At 36.7% G+C, this 27,071-nt stretch overlaps 1 protein-coding gene across 1 annotated transcript in view; it reads right to left on the reverse strand.

Annotated features, from left to right (window-relative positions):
- KCNH5 (potassium voltage-gated channel subfamily H member 5) overlaps positions 1-27,071 on the reverse strand; it is a 346,085-nt gene that overhangs the window by 16,991 nt on the left and 302,023 nt on the right. The gene's annotated exons all lie outside the window — the stretch shown is intronic.

The raw sequence follows: 27,071 nt of genomic DNA on the forward strand, positions 1-27,071 counted from the left end.
TCCGGACGCGCAGGCTCAGCGGCCATGGCTCACGGGCCCAGCCGCTCCGCGGCATGTGGAATCCTCCCCGACCGGGGCGCGAACCCAGTTCCCCTGCATCGGCAGGCGGACGCGCAACCACTGCGCCACCAGGGAAGCCCTCTAGTACATTTATTTAAATATGTGTTAATTTTTGCATTTGATGCTAAAAGAATGAGGCAGCTTTTAGTTAATATCACACACACAAATTCTTCGCTGTTGGGAAATACAGATTGAGTAGGTAAATAATTATCTCTATTGGAGTATTAACCTCTAGAAAGATTTAGAAATGTATATCTAGTCTAGATAATATAATACTGTTTTAATCTTTTACACTTGGAATCAAATTTACATAAAATAAAATAATTCTTGGGTATTTCTTTATTTTGTGGAATTTGATAGCTGAAACTCAGAGGAGTCAAGTTAACAGGCATTTGGATGGACAGCCAGTCATTCACAGTGGGATTCAGTACTCTTATTTTCTGGTATCTAAGTCCACTCTCCATTTCCCCCATGGGTATCTCTGATTTCTAGATTAAAATTCTGTGGCAAAAAAAAAAAAAAAAAAATCTCTGAGAGTTAGGAGGCAAGGGTTTGGATACTACCTCTGACAATGACTAACTGTATAAACTTGACCAAGCCACTCAGCCCTTCTAAACATCAGGTGTACTTAAATATCTATTTAAAGTAAACAATTCTCTATTTTATCAGGATGATTTAGCTATTCCATGTCAAACAGACATCAACTGCTTATGTTGAATCTAATGAGTGGCATAAATATAGCATGAATTCACCCAGCTGAATTGAGAATGGGTCTGTAAGTATTTGTTGATTGCAAAATAACCAAGTTCTTGTGTAGAAATCGCTCCTCTTTCATTCACCACTTGGATTTTTGAACTTTCCATAAAAGCTAAATTACATATGCAAGTGATTTCACCCTGCCTCTTTGGAACATCTCTACACTATTCCATTTGAATAATTTGTTCAATACATTTAGATAATGCAAAGGAGACCATCTATCCCTGCCTTTCGCAGACTGAAAAGTAGTGTACCATATTATACACTATTTTATGTTTAACTTAGTAAAAGTCTTCTAGGAACAGAATTGGTGATAAGTGCCTCTTTCCAACTTGAAAATGTCCTTTGCAGGAGACTTGATGTTTAGAGGGTGCGATGGAAACAGTAATGATGGGTCATTTGGAGATTGGAGTTCTAGTCCTAGCCAGGGATCTAATTAGCTATGTGACCTTGTATGCAAGTCCCATAATCTTTTTGGACTTTAGTTTCTTTATTTAAATAGTTATTACAGCGCTAGGCTTAGTTCTTTTCAGCTCTATCTTCAAATTTATGAAATAAGACAGACAATCTACTTTATACTCTTTAAATTATTCCTAACATAACTTCTTGCTAGAAAATAGCACACTTGACTCATTTTCAAAGTTTCAAAATTCTTTGCATCGAACACTGCCCTGCTGAGGCTTCTGTGACCCTCAGTATCAATTATAGATCTAGAATACATACATGTGCTGCTCTTATTTGTGTTTTGATTCTGCTTCTTCCGGAGGCAACTGCTTACATGCTGTGCTGAGATAAGATGAAAGTTTGCTGCTAATGACCAAGGTTTGTGCTTCTAAAGATTGTAGGCCAGTAATTGAATTGCAGTGTCTAGAGCTGAGTATTAGCTAATAACTTTGTCCCTACAGTGCTAAACTGTAATTAGTTATTCTAGTCAAAGCAGAGTATGAGAAGTTATGTGGCTGTTTCTTTAGTGCTGCAATTGTCAGGAGTTGGAAACTACAGTTTTAAAAAGAATAGAGTTGTTTATTGATTAAGTGATTGAGATGTGCCAGTACACTTGCCCACCAACATGCATGCACATACACATACTGTAAAGCCAGCAGAGGCCCATGGAAGTGAAGTTTGAGCTGTCATCATTGGAAGGTCTGGTTAAAGAGATCTAGGCTCTGCACATTACTGGGGCACAAATTTTGAAAAATTATCTGTATTAGATGGCATTAGAATATATGATAACTTCACTTGAAGCTTCGTATATAAATAAATTCACATATTGGTACCAAATCTAATATTTGTTAAGTAAAACATGTATCTGTGATTTATTCTATTTGGAAGTATGTTTGTACAGTCAAGATAGGTCTGCCACTATCATTTTCTATTTATTATTAGCTAGTTGTGTCATCCTTGTGTGGAAGGGCCTCATATTCCATATATATTACTGTGATAGGAGGTACTGTCTCCTACTAACATAGGTAAAATAACAAAGGTACTAACTTGAGAAGAGTCTTTGCCTTGTTTTCTTAGAGAGCACAGATTATATAGCCCAGTTAATACTTCAGAGAATTTTGGATCTGAATGAAAGATAATCTCTGAGGAGTAAACTAAGTATTTTTAGTTGAGAATCACGTGGTATAAAAGGCGAAAATATGGGAGATCATAGTTGATTGAGGACGTAAGAGTGGAAGGAGAGGGAGTATGAGAGTTTATGTTTTTGAGGGTCAGCTGAGTTCCAGGCACATATTATGCATAGGGAATGCAAAAATAAGTGACTTAAATAAATGTAGGGACATACCATGTGTATGGTTTGGAACAATGACTATTGCTAAGATGGAAGAAACTCTCCCTTAATTGATTCACAGATTTGTTATAATACAAATCAAAATCCTAGCAGGATATTTTGAAGAAATCAACAAGCTAATTTTACAATTTATATAGAAATGTAAAATGCACACAATAGCCAAAGCAAAACTAATAGGAAAAATACTAGAAGACTTATACTGCCCATATTTTCCTATTAAAAACTATAGTAATTAACATAATGTGGTATAGCACATGTCTTAGTCCTATCAGGCTGCCACAACAGAATACTAAAGACTGGGTAGCTTATAAGCATCAGAAATTTATTTCTTGCAGTTCCAGAGGCTGGGAAGTCCAAGATCAAGACACTGGCAGATTTGGTATCTGGTGAGTTCCCACTTCCTGGTTCATACAGGGTTCTCTTTTCAATGAAGGGAGAAGGAAGCTCTCTGGCGCCTCTTTTATAAGGGTTCTAGTCCCATTCATGAGGGCTCTACTCACATGACTTAATCACTTTCCAAAGGCCTCTCTTTCAAATACCATCACATTGGGGATTAAGTTTTAACATATGAATTTTGAGGGAACACAATTATTCATTCTATAGGAACACATGAATAGACAAATATGCAAATGAACAGAATAGACTGTCCAGAAATAGACCCATACATATTTGGACACTAAATTATGATGAAGGTAATGGTGCAGTAAACTGGGGAAAGTGATGTTTTCAATATAGGTATATGATAAACGGACTATCTGAAAAATATATATATTGCCCTTTAACTCACACTACACACAAAAATCAACTTGAGATAGACTACAGATCCAAATGAGGAGAGCAAAACCCATAAAGCTCTTAAAAGAAAAAATAGGAGAAAATCTCAATACCTTGGGATAAGAAAAGATTTCTTAAACAGCAAACAAAAAGTGGGAATCATAAAGGGGTAAAAAGAATAAATGAACTAACTACATTAAAATTAAGGCTTTTTGTTCTTTGAGAAATACCATGAAGAGAATCAAAAGACAATCAGAGTTAAAGGAGATAAATTCAATAGCTATATCCAATAGAGGACTCATATGCAAAATATATGAAGAACTGTTACAAATCATTAAGAATAAAGACAGACAACTCCAATAGATAAATGAGCATCTTACCAAGACAAAGTTATATAAATGGTTATCAATTATATGGAATAGTGCTCATCTTAAATAGGCATCAAGGCAGTACAATTTAAAACCACAGTGTATTTCCCTTACACACTTACCAGAATGGCTAAAATGATAAAGAAAACAAGTATTGGTGAGGATGTAGAAAAACTGAATTCTCATAAACTGCTGGTGAGTGTACAAATTCATACAACCATTTGTAAAAATTGTTTGATGAGTATCTACTAAAGCTAAGGATAAATATACTCTATACTTAGAAATTTCACTCCTAGGTATATACGCCCTCCAAAAAAAAATTTGTACAAATGTAAATAAAAAGGCATGCACAAGGATGTCTGTAGCAATATAGTTCATAATAACCCTAACTGGAAACCCAAATGTCCATCAAGACTAGAACAGATAAGTTGAAGTATATTCATTTAATAGAAAACTCTACAATGAATATCAATGAACCACAACTATAAGCAACATGAATGACTCCTACAAAATAATATTGAGTGAAAGAAACCAGATACAAATGAGTACGTAATGTGTAATTCCATTTATATAACTCTAAAAATCAAAAAGACATGAAACTAAAGTGCTAAAAGTCAGAACAATAGCTAACTCTTGAGATTTAACTTGAGAAGTTACAACCACTGACACCACGCAAATACAAAGAATTGTAAGAGACTGCTATGAACAATTACATGCCAATAAAATGGACAACCTAAAAGAAATGGACAAATTCTTAGAAAGGTACAATCTCCCAAGACTGAACTAGGAAGAAATGGAAAATATGAACAGACCAATTACCAGTAATGAAATTGAATCAGTAATTTTAAAACTTCCAACAAACAAAAGTCCAAACCAGATGACTTCATAGATGAATTCTACTAAATATTTAGAGAAGAGTTAAGACCTATCCTTCTGAAACTATTCCAAAAAACTGCAGAGGAAGGAACACTTCTAAACTCATTCTATGAGGCAAGCATCACCCTGACACCAAAGCCAGAAAAATATATCACGAAAAAAAAAAGAAAGAAAATTACAGGCCAATACCACTGATGAACATAGATGTAAAAATCCTCAACAAAATATTAGGAAACCAAATCCAACAATACATTAAAAGGATCATACACCATGATCAAGTGGGATTTATCCCAGGGATGCAAGGATTTTTCAATACCTACAAATTAGTCAATGTGATACACCGCATTAACAAACTGAAGTATAAAAACCATATGATCATCACAATAGATGCAGATAAAGCAATAAAGCTTTTGATAAAGTTCAACATACATTTATGATAAAAACTATCTAGGAAGTGGGCATAGAGGGAATCTACCTCAACATAATAAAGGCCATATATGACAAACCCACAGCTTACTCAACGGTGCAAAGCTGAAAGCATTTTCTCTAAGATCTGGAACAAGACGAGGATGTCTACTCTTGCCACTTTTAGTCAAGTTTTGGAAGTCCTAACCACAGCAATCAGAGAAGAAAAAGGAATCCAAACTGGACAGGAAGAAGTAAAACTGTCACTGTTTGCAGATGACATGATGCTATACATAGAAAATCTTAAAGATGATACCAGAAAACTATTAGAGCTCATTAATGAATTTGGTAAATTTGCAGGACAAAAATTAATATACAGAAATCTGATGCATTTATATACACTAACAACAAACTATCAGAAAGAGAAAATAAGAAAACAATCCCATTTATCATTGCATCAAAAAGAATAAAATACCTAGGAATAAACCTACCTAGGGAGGTAAAAGACCTGTACTCAGAAAACTATAAGACACTGATGAAAGAAATTGAAGACGACACAAACAGATGGAAAGATACACAATGTTCTTGGACTGGAAGACTTAATATTGTTAAAATGACAATACTACCAAAGGCAATCTACAGATTCAATGCAATTCCTATCAAAATACCAATGGAATTTTTCACAGAACTAGAACAAATAATTTTAAAAATTGTATAGAAACACAAAAGACCCTGAATAGCCAAAACAATCTTGAGAAAGAACAGAGCTGAAGGAATCATGCTCCCTGACTTCAGACTATACTATAAAGCTACAGTCATCAAAAAAGTATGGTACTGGCACAAAAACAGACACATAGAGCAGTGGAACAGAATAGAGAGCCCAGAAATAAACTGACACACTTACATTTAATTAATATATGACAAAAGAGGCAAGAATAAATAATGGAGAAGAGACAGTCTCTTCAATAAATAGTGCTGGGGAAACTGGACAGCTACATGTAAAAGAATAAAATTAGAACATTCTCTAACACCATGCACAAAAATAAACTCAAAATGGATTTAAAGACCTAAATGGATTAAGACCAGATACTATAAAATTCCTAGAGGAAAGCATAAGCAGAACACTCTTTGACATAAATTGCAGCAGTGCTTTTTGGCTCCATCTCTGAAAGCAAAGGAAACAGAGGCAAAAATAAACAAATGGAACCTAATTAAACTTAAAAGCTTTTGCACAGAAAAGGAAACCATCAACAAAACGAAAAGACAACCTGCTGAATGGGAGAAGATATTTGCAAATAATATGACCAATAAGGGGTTAGTATCCGACGTATATAAACAGCTCATACAACTCAATATCAAAGAAAAACCTAATTAAAAATGGGCAGAAAACCTAAATAGACATTTTTCCAAATAATATATACAGATGGCAACAGGCACATGAAAATCACTAATATCACTAATCATCAGAGAAATACAAATCAAAACCACAATGAGATAGCACCTCACACCTGTCAGAATGGCTATCATCAAAAAGACCACAAATACAAGTGTTGGTGAGGATGTGGAGAAAAGGAACCCTTTGTACACTGTTGGTGGGAATGTAAATGGGTGCAGCCACTGTGGAAAACAGTATGGAGGTTTCTCAAAAACCTAAATAGAACTACCATATGACCCAGCAGTTCCACTCCTAGGTATATACACAGGAAAAAAAAAAAAAACTAATTTGAAAAGATACATGCACCCCAATGTTCACAGCAGCATTATTTACAATTGCCAAGACATGAAAACAATCTAAGTGTCCATCAACAGATGAATGGATAAAGAAGATGTGGTGTTTATATACAATGGAATACCACTCAGTCATAAAAAAAGAATGAAATTTTGCCATTTGCAGTAACATGGATGGACTTGGAGGGCATTATGATAAGTGAAACAAGTCAGACAGAGAAAGACAAATACTGTATGATATCACTTATATGTGATCTAGAAAATACAACAAACCAGTGAATAAAACAAAAAAGAAGATGACTTACAGAGAACAAACTAGTGGTTACCAGTGGGGGGAGGGAAAGGGGAGGAGCAATATAGGGGTAGAGGGAAAAAATGGATTACTATGGGATTATATGAAATCATGCTTGTGCAACTATTGAAAATTGTAAAGCACTATAGAATTTAAAGAATGTAACATTCAATTAAATAAATAAATAAGTGTTAAAAGTCAGCACAGTAGTTAAATCTTGGTTGTGGGTCATCGTGAATGTAATGAAGCAGGAAATGTTCTGACATGCTTCCTGTTCTGTTTCTCAAGCTAGGTTTTGGTTACATGGATGTGTTCAGTTTGTAAAAATCTATTAAGCAGTACACTTATGGTTTATACACATTGCTATATATGAGTTATTTATCAGTTAAAAGTTTACTTAAATAATAAATAAGAGCTTGTTCCATTCCCAAGGATTCTCAGTGTAGTAGGAGTAGATCCTCTCATTAGCATGTTACTACAATGCAATGAGATAACTCAGTGTATTATAATTCATCAAAGATTTATAGGAGCCTTCATTGTGTGCATGATAGGCTTGTAGGAGTTGAGGATATAATGATGAATAAAATAAGCTTGCTTGGGATAGATCTTGGGAGGAAGGAGTAACTAATGATAGTCAACTGTGTGAAGTCACTAATGTTGCCTGGTGTGGGGATTTGGGGAAAGCTTCCTAAACTTTTGAGCAGGACCTTGAATCATGAGTAGGAATTCACCAAAGGGATAAAGGATGAAAGGAAGTGTAGGCAGAGGACACAGCTGGTAGAACATGCAGAAAACTAAGATCATGGTGCATTAAAAGAACCTTGATTTATTCTCTATTCCTGGAGTCAAAGTTTCCTGGGACTAAGAGATGGAAGGTTAATCTAGAAATGTAATTTAATTTACTTTTTAAAATTTTCATTCTTTTCAGAAGACTGTGAGATCTGTGAGAGCAGTCATTATTTCTACTTTTTCTGCACGTCATGTGACATCCACACTCTCCTGGTTCACTTCCTAGTCACTGGCCAGTGACTAGCCTTAGTCACCTTATCTGAATCCTCCTCTTCTTCCTGATTTCTAAATGTCAGAGTACCTGAGGGTCCACAATTTTAAATGACAGCTATACCTCAAAGAATAACCAAAAATTTTATGTAGTCACAGTCTAAACTTCAAGCTTTTATATCCATATAACATATCATCTAAACTGAATACATTTTAGACAGAGAAGGTCCTATTAATAATTATTCCAAGATAGGCATAAATCAGTACTGCCCTGGGCAAAGCGGAACATATGGACACCACATATACCCAGCTACTCGCTCAACCTCTCCACTTAGATAGCCAATAGGCACCTCAGCCTCAACATGGCTCAAAACAAACTCTTGACATTCAAACCTGAGAAACAGGATTGCACATTGTATGGATATCCCAGACTTTGAGCTAGATGAGACTTGCTATTGTCTACTCTGTGTTCTAGGTGCAGGAAGAAGGATAAGGCATATAGTCAATCTCCACGGTAGATTACTAATTTATCACCTGTTTCCTATTTTTCCCTTGCACAAGGCTAGCTGACATTTTCTTGCCTCACTTAGAAGTTACCACATGACAGCTCTAGCTAAGGGAACGTGTACAGAAATGATGTGCATCATGTCCAGGCCTAGCCTAGTATAATTTCCATGCAGGATCCACTCTTGTTGTCAGCTAGAAGTGAAAGGCCAGTGCATCTAAGGAATGATGGAGTCAAACGATGGAAAAATTCTGGGTCCCTGAATCACCCAGTGGAAGACTACCCACCAATCACTTCCTTTGGATTTTTACATAAATGACAATTAAAATTTTATTATGATACTGAAATTTGGGAGGTTATTAATTTTAGTAGCTGGCATTTCCTTTACAAAGAAACTAACAGATTTTCTGTGAATTTTCAGTTTGATTTAAATATTGTCATATAAATACTATTTTGTTGATGTCAAAGAGTAAGTTAAAATAATCTACATTTTGCAAGCAAACCAGCTCTTTGTTTCTTTTCAGACTTTGCAAGAATACAAACTTATTCTAGGAATTACTTTTTATACTTTTAAATAAAAATATAGTTTTTGGACTTAATAGACTGCATGCAAGGACAAGAAACATATGGATAAAGTATTATATTCTGATCCTTATTTTTAAAAAGCCAAAATAAAATAGCTACTAGAGTACAGTTATTTAATTTCCAGCATTGCCTTAGAATTAGTGATTCTATAGATAAGATTATCTTACATCCTTTGATAGTTATGGGGGAAATGGTTGCAAGAGAGCAAAATCCATAACTTTACAGTAGTAATGTCCACCATGGATCAACTACTACAATCAGTGGCATAGTAACCAATTTACATGACACATCCCTCCTCTTTATTTTCCCTTTGTTACTCTTCACTATATAGAAAGAAATCTCTCCAAGTTATTTCATCTTGTTTAATATTAACAGAATGAAGAAACCTCCTTCCACATCGAATGAAGAACAACCACATGGAAATGTTTATTAGTTAAATGAATCTGAGAACATAATAGACTCACAGAAATCTTTATTTCTGTTGACATTATGTACATTATATACAATTAAAATCTGTTTTTACTGATAGGCAGATTTCATCCCTGACACAAGGACACACATATTAAAAACTGGTAGAGTAAAACTACAGAGGCCAATATACAACTGGGTGATATTTAATTATATTCCAAACAATAAGTATAGATTTGGGTGGGGGTAGCCGTAGCATGTGACACTCTTTTCTAACAATATCATTTTTCCATTGACTTTATTGGTAAAAACTAACATTTTTAGAATTTAAATATAATAACTGATCATTTTTAAATACTAAACATATTGATTAAAAAAACAAAAGAAATGAAGAGCAAATATTGCAATAATTCAATATAGTTCTCTTTTTTGAGATATGATATTAATTTGTTAGCTACAAGTTGCATGGATTTAGCAAATACCACTGATGGCTTCCACATGCATCGTAGATACATAAATATAGCACAAGTGTTTACTAAAATTTGAACCTGGACTATATTTATCTGCCCTATGTGACACTTGCTTTAACCTTCAGAAAAAAACTTGTTGTGCTGAGCATGATAATGCTAATTATGATACTTGTAGGAATTTTATCTAAATTTTGTGAAATATTTCCAAGAACACCATGATTATCATGGGTTTAAGTATATATGTTGCACATATACTTTTAAAATAGCACCCAAAAGAAGATGGAGAAAATAAAATGATCTCAGTTGTATAAAATGGGTTTTGAGGGAATACCACCAATGGCCTCATTTCCTTTGGTCCTGCCCTACTACCAAACTAATCTGATAAAACCAGTATCCTGAATCATCCCTTTAACCGGCCTTGCATTACACAGTCAGGCTGCTGTGCATATACCACTGATAAGAAAAATCCCTCAGTCATACATATAGGGCACATGTTATAGCTCAGGATCTCCAACATTAACCAGGCTTTCATTGGGCATGTCCTGTCTTGGTCAATTCCTTCTTCTGCTCCCCACAGTGTCTATTTAAAAGATATATAACTCTTGGGACTTCCCTGGTGGTCCAGTGAATCTGCCTTCCAACGCTGGGGACTCGGGTTTGATCCCTGGTCAGGGAACTAAGATCCCACCTGACATGGGGCAATGAAGCCCACACTCCACAACTACTGAGCACACAAGCCACAACTAGAGAGAAGCCCATGCCGCAACGAAAGATCCTGATTGCTGCAACTAAGACACGAAGCAGTCAAAACTAAAATAAATAAATAAACAAATAAATATTTTAAAAGTTAAAAAAAATAAAAGATACTTAACTCTCCCCATATCCACCCAGATATTCCACCCTCTCATGCCCAGCAGAGGATCATACCTTCTCTATCAACAGTTCTCTCAATTTCTTACCTCTCGCCCTTACTAAAGATTCAATAAAACCAGGCTTCTGCCTCTCCTTCTTGCCAATCTGAGAAAACGAGATGTTCGTCCTTCTGTTTAAAGCCACCCCTTCACTTTGACTCTTTATCTGTCATCTGAATCCTCCAGGACTTTTCTCTATCAATTATCCTTAAATTCTCCAATAATGTGAACTTCTTTTCTGTTGACTTTTTACCTCAGCTTTTATTTCTCACCCATGCTGTTATAGCGGGAAAAAAAATTCATAAAACTCAACCTCTTCATTTGACTTTGCAGCCACTTTAGTTAATTCTGTATCTTCTTATTGCTCTACTCAAACTAATTTTGTACTGACGATATTCCATTTACCCCTCCAGATTCACTCCCCACCCTTCTCAACCTCCAGGCCACTGGATGCTGGCCTGTATGATTACATCAATGGGCCTACTTTTTGCCTTGCTTTCAATTGGGTTTGGTCAATGGGAAGCACTAGAAGGAGATTTAAGGAAGGAAGGAAAGTGAGGATTTTATCATCCCAGCTCCTCCTTGGGGTGTCTCCATGGTCTGGTTTAATTCCTTGGTTAAAGGTCATAGCTCCTAACAGGCAACTTTTTTGATACAGGTTCTCTCTCTCTCTCTCTCTCTCTCTCTCTCTTTCTGCCCTTCTCCCCCTCTCTCTCCTTTCTCCTATCTCAGTTAGGTCAATAGATGATAATGGTGTGCTGTAAGTAGCCCATGGGTAGCACTATCCCTTATGTAGAGAAACCATGAGGGCTGCCCACACTTCGTATGTAAGCCTTTTATTAGCCCTCCTCAAATTATCCAATAAGAGTCTGTCATTTGTCTCCTGCTACGGCCCAGTTGGATATAATTTCCTTGAAATAATAGTTTATATAGATACTACTTACACGCTTCGTATTCAGCCATCAACTCACACAACTTAGCTTTTGTCCCACCATCCCTACACTAAACCTATTTTGTTTCTGTCTGGTCAACTATTACTGGTTTCTACATAGACAAATCCAATGATCATTCTTTGGTCCATATCTTACTGGACATTTTTTCTTCACTTTATACTGCTTACCACTCCATTCTTTTAGTAAATTAACTTCCTTAGATTTAGACCCATGATACTCTCTTTGCTCTCCTTTCATGTCTCATTCATGGGTTCCTCCTACTATTATCCCTTCAAACACTGGTGTTCAGTTCTTGGCCCAATGCCCTTTTAACATTATATGCTTTTCCTATGTTAATCCCTCCACTCTCAAGACATCAAGCATACCCAACATGGTCCAAATCCAGCTATTCACATGTTAGACACAAATATCTATACATTCCGATGATACTTCAAGTGCAGCATGGCCAATACTATAATCTTTGTCCTTACACTAAATGCCTCAGAACTGCTCCTTCTTCTATTTTCCTCTAGTCTGATGGCTCCACTTATTCAGTCAGAAGTCTGACTCATCCTCGACTCCTCTCTCTTCCCCACTGCCCACCATAACATCTTCCAGTCACAATTCATTGAAAATTACTGTTCATGCTTCCACCAGAGAGAAATTCTGAAGTGAAAAATCTGACCATGCCACTCCAATGTTTAGAACCCTTGAATGGCTGTAGTTTGAGCTCTTTCAAATCAAACAAGTGCTTTCTTCCTGTCCTGACCCTTACTTATACCCTCAGTCTCGGCAGCTAGAATTATCATGCCTTCTGCTTTACGTGTTATTAATACCAAACTGCTTATCATTTCTAGTTCAAGTCATAAAATTTTATGCCTCCATGCCTTTTGAAATCTGTCACTCTTACCAAACTGCTCTTGACCGTGTTGTTCAATTGTGTCCTTAGTGTTTTAGCCTAAGCACAGTTATTTTCCAAGAAACTCCTCCTCTGCTGGCATTATGCCCTTCCCACTGTCCTCCTGCTGCTAAGTGTCTACAGTTGGGCTCCCAGAACACCATAAAATATCTCAGAGAATTTAAAATAGTATACTGAAATTATCTGTTAGCATCTCTCTCTACCTCATTAAACGTGAAATGCTCTAAGGCAGGGAACATGACTTGGTCATCTTTTAACACTGAATAGCACAGTTACCTAAATTAAAGCAAATATTTAACATAAATTTTTGTAAACTAAGAGTAATTATTAGTAATAGCAAGCTTCTTGTTACTCCTTAACATCAATGTCACTACTTAGAAAATGAATATTGAAACATTTTGGATATCCATGAAAAACCTAGTATTCTGATATATTATAGGAAAGTTTTTCTAAGCCATAAATTGATATATTGTATACAGCAGCCATACACCAGTGTAAGGTCCTACACTATGTATTCACTCGAAATTAAGGCAAGTGCAGACAAGTCCTTGGAGCACACCAGGCTGGATTTATATGGCTCAAGACCAAGGAAGATATCATGTCAACATGTGTGAAAGCTGATAGCCAATCACTATACCTGTGACCCTATTAGAGATCTTGCTGGAAACATAGCTTAATGATATTCAGTTTGGAAAGTGGGAGAAGGATTTTGTAGCACAAGGACTTGTAGGGTCAACGGGGAGAATTGATATAATCAATTTTGGTGACATAAAGAGGTGACAAGAATGATGGAGCTGCATCTGTAGTTAGGAAGTGACTTGGGTAGGCTCAGGAATGATAGTGATCCCAGTTACAGGGCAGAGCAAGCAGTGGAGAACAGTGAGGCAAGACTACTTAGGACCATGTGAGCTACCCTAGGGACCCCTTGAACTGAAGAGAGGGATCTGATGTCTGATGTTCCTCAATTGCAGGGATACTGTTTTCCTCTTGCATCACCCAAGGAAACACAGGCTTGTTTCCTTGCAAGCAGTGTTGCTACTGTGATCATCTGATCATAATAATAATTTTAAGAACAAAAATAATCATAGCTACTAATTAGCAATTATAATAGTCACTATGGTATTATATATGTAATGTATATATGCATACGTGTATAAGTATATATATATACATATATTTAAATTATCCAGTAATTGAAATATATATCTGTATATACTTTTGAAATATATGTATATAGTAATTGAATACATATATGTACATATATAAGTTTTAACCTCTAGTATCTCAGAATGTGACTTCATGTGGAAATAGTCTTTACTATTTATATTACCTTTACTTGAGGTAATCAAGTTAAAATGAGGTCATTAGGATGAACCATAAACCAACATGACTGGTGTTCTCATAAAAAGGGGAAATTCAGAGACAGATATGCACAGTGGAAAGATGTGAAGACTCACAGGAAGAAGACAGCCATGTGACTGAAGTGATATATCTACAAGCCAAGGAATGCCAAGGATTCAACAGAAGGTAGAAAGGCAAGGAAGGATTCTCCCCTAGAGCCGTCAGAGAGAGTATGGCCCTGCCTTCACCTTGATTTCAGACTTTGGGTCTCCAGAACCGTGAGACAATAAATTTCTGCTTTAAGCCACCCAGTTTTTGGTGCTTTGTTAAAGCAGCCCTAACAAGCTAATGCAGCCCCCAATGCTTGGGTTGGTGCAATAGCCTCCTCACTGGTCTCTCATTCTGCATTTTTACAGCTTCCCCTCCCCCAACCCATAATCTATACTCAGTGTATAAGATGGAAGCAAGAGCAAATCTTTTAAAACATACAGCATGTCATACTAGTCTTCTACTCAAAATTCTCCCATGGCTTCCCATCTTATTCAGAGTAGAAACCAAAGTTCTTACAGTGGACTCCAAGACTCTGTACCTTTTGATCTTATCTCCCATTATCCTCTCTTTTGTTCACCACAGTCCAGCCTCACTGGCCTGCTTTCTGTCCCTCAGACATGCTAAGAAAACTCCTGTTTCAGACCTTTGCACTTGCTGTTTCCTCTGCTTATACCCCCTGGATATCCATAAGCCTCTCTCTATCTTGCCTCAAGAGTCATTTTTCATGAGGCCTAATTACCCTGTACAATTGCAACCCTATGAAAATGCACTAATCCCTTTCCCTGCTTCATTTTCCTCCACATTAATCATCACCGTCTAATACACTATACATTTCGTTTATTGTATTTGTTGTTTTTCCAACATGAATTTAATCTCAACAAAGATTTGATGTTTGTTTGTTTGTTTTGTTCAATGATGTACACCGAGTGCCTAGAACATGCAGAATCTGGCACAATGTATAAGGTGTATCTACTGAGTGAATAAATAGATTATCTCTAGTTCCTTAGAGGTAGCACAAAGTAGAATGAATACTGACTGCCACTGGAGTTAGAATTCCTGGGTTCTATACCCCATGGAATCACTTACCGAGGATAAGTGTAAGTAGTGTCTGAGTCTGTTTATTCATCTGTGAAAATGAGAATAAAATCCACTCTATCTACTTCACACTGTTGTTCTGAGGATCAACTTAGATGATACATATAAAAGTACATATGTAATCCATACAGTGTTATATAAATATGAGCTATTATTAAAATACTCAGTGTTATAGAATGAAAGTGATGCTCTATGTTAAGAGACAAGTAATAAGAGATGGCATTCTTTTTTTTTTTTTTTTTTTTTTTTTTGGGTATGCGGGCCTCCCTCTGCTGTAGCCTCTCCCGTTGCGGAGCACAGGCTCCGGACGCGCAGGCCCAGCGGCCATGGCTCACGGGCCCAGCCGCTCCGCGGCATGTGGGATCTTCCCAGACCGGGGCGCGAACCCGGTTCCCCTGCATCGGCAGGCGGACGCGCAACCACTGCGCCACCAGGGAAGCCCAAGAGATGGCATTCTTAATTGTTGAGAAGTCAGGCTTCCTGAAAATATGTTCTAAAAAAGAAAAAGTAAAAGAAATCCCTGCCAAGCATGACTTAAAAATTTTTTTAAGTGGGAGCTGGGAAATGCAATATTCATTATTAACAGCTATTACTTGCTAAGAGTTACTGAACATACTTGGGTATATAGCAAAATATTTAAGAACCCAGGACATTTATGCTTTCCTGAGGCCACAAAGAACTCAATGTGAGTGAATGAGACTCAGAATTATTGCCTGAAAGTGTTATCACTTCATAAAAAAGGAAAGAGAAAATATTTTAAAATATCATACTATGGTTCCTTCAATTTACCTTGCCCACTATCATTTACATATGCTAATATACTCCTGCCAAGTAAGTATTCCATGGATAACGTATAGTTTGCGTTCATCTCCCTATCAAATCCTACAATCATACTTAGGACATCTGGTATCAACTTAAAATTCATCCTACAGTTAAACAGAAAGCATTTCCTAAGTATCTGTTGAGGGCCAGGCACTGTGCCTGATAGAGGGAACAATGATGAATAAAATATGGTCTCTCTCTCTTACAGGAGTTTGCAATCTACTTAGGACTATACAGCCATCAATACAAATCAAACTATAAAAGGCCGTTAATAGAAGGAATTCTCACACACACACACAAAGTGCATTATGGAAGAGGGAAACTGACTGAGGGATTCTAGAAGCGTTTTTAGAGATGGCAAAATTTTAGGTGTGTCTTAAAGTACTTGAAAGGAAGAGAAGTAGGGAGGCTGTAGGGCATGCCAGGCAGTGGGGGTAACTTGACCGGGAGCAGTACAAACTCCAAGAAGAATTTAGAGAGACTTGTGATAACTTTATCTGTAAGTAGGTTTTAAGGGCAATATAGATATTTAGGGGTCATCCTTAATCTGTGGAAATCAATAATGTCAATGGTAAACTTTCTCTCCAGTACAAATTATAGTATGGTGACAGAGTCAAAGACAGTGGTGTATGGCATGTCTTGTTAACTAAATTGTAAGAAGTGTTCAATCTCTTGTGAGGTCACATGCTTTTTTGGGAAGCTAATAAAACATAAAACCTCCCTCAAGAATACACATTGCGGGTCTTCCCTGGTGGTGCAGTGGTAAAGAATCTGCCTTCCAATGCAGAGGACACGGGTTCAATCCTTGGTTGGTGAACTAAAGATCCCACATGCCACGGGGCAACTAAGCCCGCATGCCACAAATGAGAGAGCCAGCATGCTGCAAACTACAGAGCCCATGTGCCTTGAGGCCCATGAGCCACAACTAGAGAAAGAAAACCCACATGCCACAACTAGAGAGAAGCCCGCAAGCCACAATGAAAGATCCCGCATACCTCAACAAAGAGAACCCATGTGCCGCAACTAAGACCCAACGCAACCAAAAATAAATAAATAAATATTTTTAAAAAAGAATACACGTTGCCCAAGACAAGAAACATTTAAAATCCTATTTCAGAAATTTAATAGATTTCTTTGAGGCTTGTTGGACCAAGACTTAGAACCTCTAGTTCAAATGACAAAGGCTTTTTGTGTGAGGTTTGTGTCAGGGTATTTAAGAGTTCTTAGAGGGGAAGTTTTGAGGGTAGTGCTAAAGTAATACTAGCATCATTTGAAAAACAAGAAATTATATATCAGTGTGTTGGAGGATGTCTAAGATGTTGTCTACTAAATATCAACATTTACCACCTTAACAGAGAAAACTTTTGATAGGCAGTTCTGTGACCCATTGAAACTATAAATCCCAAAGGACTGCCAGCTTCAATCATGGCACCATCATGCAGATTGAAATACTTCTGTGAGAAGGTTCTGCACAAACATTATAAGCAGACAAAGATTTATGTTCCTATAGACCCAGGGCACGGGATTTGAGTGTTACTCTTTGTGATATAAACCTGCAGGGAGTTTGAAGAATTGAAGGGAAAGTTTGCTGTGTAGCTCAAGGATTGCCAGTAGAACACTGTCTTTGATTTACAACAGTATTTTAATGGTATTTTATCGATAGGCCATAAACATAAAACATAATCAAATGTAAACCTTTCAGCAAAGTAAGGTAGTGTTTTTGGTGGGGTGGGATGGGAATGTTTTAACATCTGAATCAGTACTGCTAAGAATCTTTTCTCTTGACAAACAGACCATAAATAGCTAAGCTGCTTTTCATTCCTAGAAATTACACATTTAAACAAGTCAGGTCTGGTTAAACTGATAGGAGAAGAAAGAAAGTCAAATAGGAGTCTGTAATAGAATCATTACATGGACTAAGATATCAATGTCTGTCTTTCAAACAACAATGTGGCCACAATATACAGAAGGTATGTATATAGGCATTTGTGAGGATACGTTTGACTATAGATGGACACACCTTTTGTTATTATTACTCCCCTCCCATCCATCCATTGTTCAACCTTGGGTGTGTGTGTGCGTGTGTGTGTGTGTGTGTGTGTGTGTATTTGTCTTATCTGATCTTATAAACTCAATAATAATGATGACCATCATATCTCTTGCCTAGGTGGTCAGACAGAGGTGGCCATGTTCCAGCCACTTTTTTTTTTTTTTTTTTTTTTGCGGTACGCGGGCCTCTCATTGTTGTGGCCTCTCCCTTTGCGGAGCACAGGCTCCGGACGCGCAGGCTCAGCGGCCATGGCTCACGGGCCCAGCCGCTCCGCGCCATGTGGGATCCTCCTGGACCGGGGCACGAACCTGCGTCCCCTGCATCGGCAAGCGGACTCTCAACCACTGCGCCACCAGGGAAGCCCCCAGCTACTTTTTAATCTATTGCTCTCCTCTTGCTCACCAGCCCCCTACCCCATTTTGTTCCCCTGCTGATTTTCTAACATTACACTTAAACTTGCCCCTTGCATTCATCCCATTCTGAAAAAGCCTTCCTATTCTGTGAAGCTAGTTCAAAGAATGTGACATGTAAGAGATGTAACTCTAAAAGGAAAACATCCCTATGCTTTAATCTCATTCTGATTTCCTTCCTTTATTTTTATTAAGCTCACCTTGCTATTCATATATTTTGACAAGCTAAGCATAAAATAAAAGATATTTAATATGGTGGTAGAAATTAAGTTTAGTCAACTCTGTGTTACACAGCTGATTGTTTAGTGTCAAGAAATCACTTTTGGATAATCCTTAGTAAGAATGAAATTAATATCCACTAACATATAAAGCCTTCCCCTGTCTCTTTAGAGCAATACAGACTGATAAACTCTATGCAGCAATTTAAAACAAAGAACTCATGGGAAACCTTTAATAGTTTCATTTCTGGCTTCTATTACTTATTTAACTAAACTTAATCTGGTAATTTCCAGACCTATCTTATTTTTAAGTAGAAGTCACTTAAACATATGCCTTGATTTCACTGAGTATGAAAAAAAGGAAAATGCTTATAAATGTAAAAGACATCCTTCTCACATTTTTAAGGGCAAGCATTATAATCTTAAACTCTATAGATCACTATGTGAAGAAGGCTCATAATGGAATTTTCCCAGCAAAATAAGTGTATTTACAGACGAAGTGGCTTGTACCTTATTCCTCTAGAACTTTTCTGAGGTACTTAACGCTTCAGATATAGGGGGAAAAAGACTATATTATATTTTCAGATGAGAGGATGATTGACGCAAGGACCTGCCCTGTCCATAGGCTAGATTAGGAGCGGAGAAAAGCATTCAGGGGAAAGCTCATGATACTGCAGATAGAGTGACCTTCTAACTGTACTACAGGCTGCCTATAGATAGTGAGCTACTAGCATACCATGGCTCATTCTTTTAATGAACCGAACATGCCAAACCAACTTTCAGTTAAGATTGATTGAGTCATCCAGATTTTAGATTGTAAAAGTTTTTGCATCTCTTCTGATATCTTGTAGGACCTCTGAGTCCCCTCTCCCCACCCAGTGATAATATAAGGCATGGAGAGAAGAATCCATCCACATAAGCGATATTTGCAGCTTACTTTGAATGACTTTTTTAAATGTATTGCTAGAGAGAGAAGAAGAGAATATGAGAAAGAAACTTTTGGCTAATAGAAGTTGATATTATTCTCTAAAAATTTCACTATCTATCTAATCCTTCTTCCCTGGTGATACACAGTAATATAGTTTTGCTTTTTGCTTTCATTTTAAAATAGCCTCTACATTTCTGTTCTAATACGTACCTATACAAAAAAAAAAGATAGAATTAGTGGTTTAAATGAAAAGCTCTGTAAATTGTTAGTTCTATAGAAATCGTCTGTGATTTTTCTGTAGCTAAAGACAGTTTAGTATAAGAAAACACCACCAGCCTCCAAGTGAGATCCAGGGCCTTAAATTCCATCTCTGCTGCTTATCAGTGTTACAACCTTTGGGATCCACTTAGTCTTAACCTCTGCAGATCTCAGTTTTCTGGATTATACAATGGAACGGTAATAACTTCCTCAAAGGCCTAGTAGGATTAAATGAAATAACATCTGGAAACCAGTGGCATGAAGAGCATACAATATATTTAGAAACTTTAGTTTAGCTAATGTCATAAGTAGCAAAAGAATACATCGTACCCTATAATACATGGTTCAACTTATTTTAGGTTCTTGAAAGATCTTCATTTCTTGTAGGTTTTATTATCAGATTTTAATTAAAGTAAGTTAACATAATTATATTTTAATAAGTAAAAATCCTTAATAAAGTGAATAAAATAATTCAATTAAATTTTCATAAATTCCAAAAGCAGAAACTCTTAAAGATTTTATAGACTGAGTCTATGTCCAAGAGGGGAGACACTCTTGCACAGCAAACACCTAATTTTATAGATGAGTCGGAAGGGCAAGAAATTTTTAAAAGATTAAGGAAAAAATAACTACATTCTTCTCCCTTAGCTATCCAAGAAAGTTGACTTTAGATACTCATTTTAGTGAATTAGAAGATCTAGTCTGGTTTCCACAAGACAACCAATCAGATTACAAACACCTGAAGCTCAAAAGTGGTGTTTCTCAAAGTGTTTTCCAAGAAGCATCCAAATTATAACTATTTAGGATAGAGTCTTGGGTCCTACTTCAGACCAGCCAAATCAAAATCTTTGAGGGCAGACCCCAAGGAATCTAAATTTTAACCAATATCCCCCAAGTGATTCTTGTGCATGGTTTTAAAATCACTGACCTAAAAGAGTGGTTTTTCAACTCTGGCTTCACATTATAATCACTCAGGGAACATAAAAAATAAAATTAAAAGAAAAATATATCTATGCCTTGTTCCAAACCAATTTAAATTGGAATCTCTAGGGGTGAGGCCCAGCATCACACTTTTTTTTCAAAGCTCCCAGAATGACAGTGATTCTCGAGTGCAGCCTGGGTGGAAAACCACTGCATTAAAATATTCCAATATACCCTGCTTCCTCTGTCAAAGCAATGGTCAGAAATCTGTATCAAAACATAAACTTTCCTTTATATGCAAACCTCCAGCTGGGCCTCACTGCTGAGGCTAGGATGGTCCTTTATCACTCAAATTCACTATCTTGCCTATATTTACAGAGAAGTAAATTTGGGGATTTTTTTCCACTGGACTCCACCCCCAACCTGGTTAATTAAATTAACCAGTTCAATTTCCAGAATAAAACTGATCCTCAAAAGACGTTTTTTATACCATTATTATTTTTCATTCCCTTGCAACATTTGTCACACGGTAGTCATTCAACACATATTTGTTGATTGGATGTGGATCTCTGTTTTAGTCTGTTTGGGCTGTGGTAACAAAAATACCATAAACCGAATGGCTCATGTAATTCTCACAGTTCTGGGGGCTGAGGAGTCCGAGATTGAGGTGCTGGTAGATTCTGTGTCTAGTAAGGATCTGTTTTCTGTTTCATAGACAGTGCCTTCTCTCTGGCCTTCCCCTGGTGGAATAGGGTGAGGGAGTTTCTCAGGCCTCTTTTATAAGTGAACTAATCGCATTCATGAGGGCTCTCCCCTTATGAACTAATTATGTCCCAAAGGTCCCACCTTGGGGATTAGGATTTCAACGTATGAGTCTGGGGTTGGGGGGACACAAACATTCAATCTATAACAGTCTCTATGTCTTTAAAAGAGTAGAACTTACAAACTTGCTGAGAGTTTTATTTTTCTAAATCTACATAAGTAAAATAATCTGTTTACCACATCATGCAAAAATAGACTAATTTTCACCAAATTTGTAGGGCATATTTAAGATGTATACACACTATGTGGTATACCTGCACTTCACCTGCTGGGGAGCATGATGAGGAGTTAAGCAGTCATCTTCCCGCGTAGCTAAAATGCAATGCAAAGCCCTTGTGATTTCTACCCAGGAAGAGTAGGATATATATAGGATATCTGTATTAGGACCCTGTAATCAACAAAAACAGAGTGGTTCAAATGTGAGGTCAAAATCAGAAGTCAAAAGGGCAGAAACATTGAATGGCAGGGCTCAATTTGCAAGGAAATTGCTTCCTCACATGTACGAAACATGGCTTCAGGGTGAGCAATTATGGGCATTTATTCATTTTAACAATGGCTAATGTTTCTCCTCAGCACAGGTGTAAAAGTCACTAGAAATTTGCTGCATGACAAGGGTTTTTAAAAAGAAAGCTCTCTTATCAGGGAAGAGAAAGCGGATTGCAGAGTGCCCATGCTTAGTTAGGAGCTGTTAATGCAGTCTTTATCCGAGAGCCAAGAACAGCCTCAGCCTGGTTTGGAATGGCTAGTTAACACAAGAAATAAAAAAATCAAGTCTTTAAACTGCTATCCAAAGCTTTGCCTCTATATTAATTTATCCCATATCAGCTTTGAATTCTTCTGATCTCAGGGAACTAAAGAGAAAAGTAAAAATAAAGGGTTTCATTAGTAAAAACAATCCTGCTACATTAAATATTAACTTAACATTTGTATAACTATTGATTTTTTAAAAACCTTTTTGCTATACCTCACTTAACTTCTTCCAATAATTCCTTGGGCTCTGTAGAACATATTCAAATAAGGGAAACATTAGTAAACTTTCTGAAGATGGGTTTTGGTTCAAGGACTGTTACTTTACGATTTAATATTGAGAGATCTTGACAAGTTACGTTGCTTTTGTAGGTCTTGGTTTTCTCATTTATTAAATGGATATATGAACCCTGAAGGATACGTAAGATATTGCATTTTAAATAGATTTCTAAACTGTAAGATCTACAGAAGTGTCAGATATTATAACTATTCCAATTTTAAAGATGACCAAATTGAGGCACACGAGGTTAAGGTGGTCACCTAAGATAGGAAGTAAGTAAGAAATGTTACCATGGTTTAAATATAGATTCTCTCATTCTTAGCCTATGAATTTTTTCCATATTACCACAAAGTCTCAGAATATGGCCAAATGGACTTTCTGACATCAGATCAAGTAAAAAAAAGTATATAGATAGATCTATATCTATATCTATATATTTATATCTATCTATCTAAATCTATATATAGATATAAAGGAAGACAGAGAGAATCAGAAACTTTGAAAAAAATCCAGTAAAATATCATAGCTTTCAGAATGCCCAATCCAAAATCTGTTTTGGAATCTGAAAGACTCTTAGGTGTAATGAATGGAAAAGTAAGGAAATTGGGATAAGTAACCAGGGAGAGTGTAAAGTACATGTCCTTCCAAGGATATATCAACAGACTTACACAAGTTAGTCTTCACCTCTACCTTTTGTTTTGACCTGGAGTTTAGCAGAGGGAGTTCTTTAACACTTGCCTCCCTGTAAGACACTGATATTACACAAGTTGACAACAAGAGTGAAGGTCAAATCTCCAGACTTTTAATGCACAAAAGTTATCTTGTATGGCAAATCAATTCAGTAGCTGGTTACTCAAGTTTGTCTATGTAGATCACAAGCTCATAAGGTGGAAAGTCTCCAAGAGTCACTCATCCCCCCCATCTTAAGGCCTGTGTTGTCGCAGACAGAACAGCAGTCATGCCACTTGTAAAAAAATAACACGCTGTCCTCACACTACAAGTGGTTGTCAGAAAAGGCAACTTTAACCTCAAATCAATGATGAGTCTGACTTTCCATCAAAAGCAATATTTCCTCAGAATACTTAACATTGTATGGCATGTTCAAAAGCACCAAGTTGATCAACTCTCTAAACAAGTATAATTTAAAATATCTATATGATATATGGTTTACAACTTTCACAGAACCAATCACATATATTTTATCCATTTTTGTTTAAATAATCATTGGAAGAGGGACTTTGGTTAGAGGCCAGGGGCCAGAGAGACTTTCAAGATAAGGGCTGCAGGGGGCTGAGGATTGGTGAGGGGGTAGGTATTCATCACAGAGGCCCATAACAATACAGACAGACTGCATATTAGTTGGTGCCCTGCTTCCCACATGGAGCATATGTCGTAGTATGGGTGTAAGTGCCAGAAATCTCTGGGTAGGAAATGCTTCACACTTGGAACTGTCAATAATTCCCTTACAAAGCAGCCATCTCCCTGGTTACCCTTATTGTCAGAAGAGTCTTCACTCAGTCTAAAGAACTTCACCTTCCATGTCTCTTTTCAGTGGAGACCAAGGGATCACAAAAGCTGGTCACAACCCTCTGCATACCTTAAGGTTAGGCAGCTGCCACTTTAACAATGGCTTTCCAACCATGCTGTGCATGTGAATCACCTGGAGTGAATCCTTACACCCCACCCCCGTACCTGGTAACTATGGCTCAGTATCTAAAGTGGGGCTCAGAAATCTGCAACCTGAATATGTACCCCAACGGATTCTCATGCAGGTAATCCATGATCCTCACTTTTCCCTATGGTCTGATCTAAGTCACCCCTAAAAATGTTCATGGTCCCATGGCATCTCCTTCAGGTTGCCTGCAATCCTTCAGGTCATAATCACTTCTCCTGGAATTCCTATTTATGTTAGAGATTGGGGTAATCATTTAAAGTGTAAATATACATAAGTGATATGTCACATATGTATTATACTTTAAAAGAAATGTGTGTTATGTACATATATAGTATATTTATGTATATATTAAAGTATTTATTATAAATGCATATAAATGTTGTACATGTTATAAATGTTATATAGTTTGTGCATTTATCTTATACTCGTATGTTATAAATCATTAAGTACTGTGATTCCATTTGTACTCATTAGGGGAGAATAGTTACTCTCCCCTTATTAGGTATCCAAATGGAAGGACTTCTATAAGCCTAATAGTCCTAATACTTTCCTCTCTTTCACTTCCTTCTCCCCAGAAAAGGAATGACCTCTCTGGTTGGTGAGGTCAGCAGAAGTGTAGCCATTTCCTCTCCCCTTTAGAAACTGTCCTTCCTGCAGAGATGAAGCATTTAGGCTTATTTACTGCGGAATGAATTTATCAGGGCAGGCTCTTCCCTCGTAGGGGAGAGCTGTGGTTACCCAGCCAGATCAGTGCCTGTATGGTAAATCTTTCTGTTTTAGGGCTAAAGTACTAGAAAGCCCACTTGATAAAGCTTTCAAGCTATATCCTCCAATCAGCTTTATCAGTAATAATAGGGATATTTTAATCTCTCAATTGGTTGTAAATATGAGATAGACATAGGGGTTTTATATCTTAGACCCCTCAAACCTCGACAACACCCCAAAAGATAGATGTCATGGTCAACAGAAGAGTGGGTATTTCTAAGCTCCAAAAGCTACATGGAGAATAAAGCTTGGGGAGTGGGGGTAGAGGCAAAACCTGAAGTTCTAGAAGGTGGGAGGGAGGTATGAATCCAACAAGGGGAAAATTTACATTACAATTTTCTTCACAATCTGGCTCTGCTAAAGATTTTTATAGCATTAGCTTCTCTTCAACAGATTTTAAAAAATCTAACCTCTTTAACCTTTTCTTAGAGATATTATTAATGTTAGGGGAATGTAAATGCATGTAATGATAACTATATTCAATCCTCTTGCAAATAGGAGGAGCTCCAATATTGATTCACTCACTTGCCAATTATTTGAACATTACAGTATAAAATGCTACTGTAGATGCTATGATTACCCTATTCACAATCTTTGACCTCAAGTAGTTTACAATTTTGTGAGAAAAATGGTCTAAATATAAGAAGTATAATAAAAGGTACAAGTAATAAACTCAAGGAGTTACTGCTTTAAGTTACCAAAGCTTTGATGCAAAAGCAGCTCACGCACAGATGACACAGATGCCATCCAGGGTGCAGGTAAGGGTCACTTCCACTGCTTGGCCTGGATCCTGGAGAAAGAATTTCACTGAGCTGTATTTTGACTGGGTACTTTCTCTAATTCTCTAATTCATGAGTTTCTCTTTTTAAATGACAGTTCTCTCTTTCTGCATTTCTTTAAATTAATAACCCTGTGGAATATTTTTCATTAAAAATGAATTTTACCTTTACTATGAAATGTCAAACATGAATAAAATGAGCAACTTTTTCTTGCAGGGAATATTATAAAAAAGAAAGATATTAGTTCACCTTTCTTTGACAAATTTGACTAATGGAATGAGCTTATTGAAGTAATAGATCTCTTCCCATACCAGTTGCCTCTCTATTATGTTTTCTCACAAGCAGATGAATGGATACAAATAATTTTTTAAAAAAATTCAGTCCTTCAAAGATGTCAGAATGTTAAGGGCAGGTGAAGTTAAAATTTTTATGAAAGGAAAATGTAGTTGCCTTTTACTTCTAAAAGTGCAATTCAAATTTAGCTTGAGGTTCTAAATAAGAGGAAACCTGCTACATAAAAAAATAAATAAAATAAAATTCAAAAATTCAAAAATAAAAAGAGTAAACTTAACTCTTCTTGGCTTACAAAACTACCTGGTTAATACTAAGCACAGATTGGAAAAGCTCTTTTCCATGTTTCCCAATGCTCCCCTGAGTGTCTCCCACTAAGATAAACCCATTTATGTAATAACTGTTTCTATATCCACAGGGGCATAGTTAATAGGACAGTATTTCAATAGATAGAAGAGTGCTCAGACAGTCAAACTTGATAGATAAAATTCAGGATGAGTTTAGAACATTTAGTTAAAGTACACATTTTATGTCAAGTTAAATTTGCTAATGCTCGGGGACCTAATGAAACTTAAAAGCTTTTGCAAAGCAAAGGAAACTACAAACAAGACTAAAAGACAACCCTCACAATGGAGAAAATATTTGCAAATGAATCAATGGACAAAGGATTAATCTCCAAAATATATAAACAGCTCATGCAGCTCAATATTAAAAAAACAAACAACCCAATCAAAAAATGGGCAGAAGACCTAAATAGACATTTCTCCAAAGAAGACATACAGATGACCAAGAAGCACATGAAAAGCTGCTCAACAACACTAATTATTAGAGAAAT

This window comes from Physeter macrocephalus, chromosome 11 (genome assembly GCF_002837175.3).
Source record: "Physeter macrocephalus isolate SW-GA chromosome 11, ASM283717v5, whole genome shotgun sequence".
Taxonomy (NCBI): domain Eukaryota; kingdom Metazoa; phylum Chordata; class Mammalia; order Artiodactyla; family Physeteridae; genus Physeter; species Physeter macrocephalus.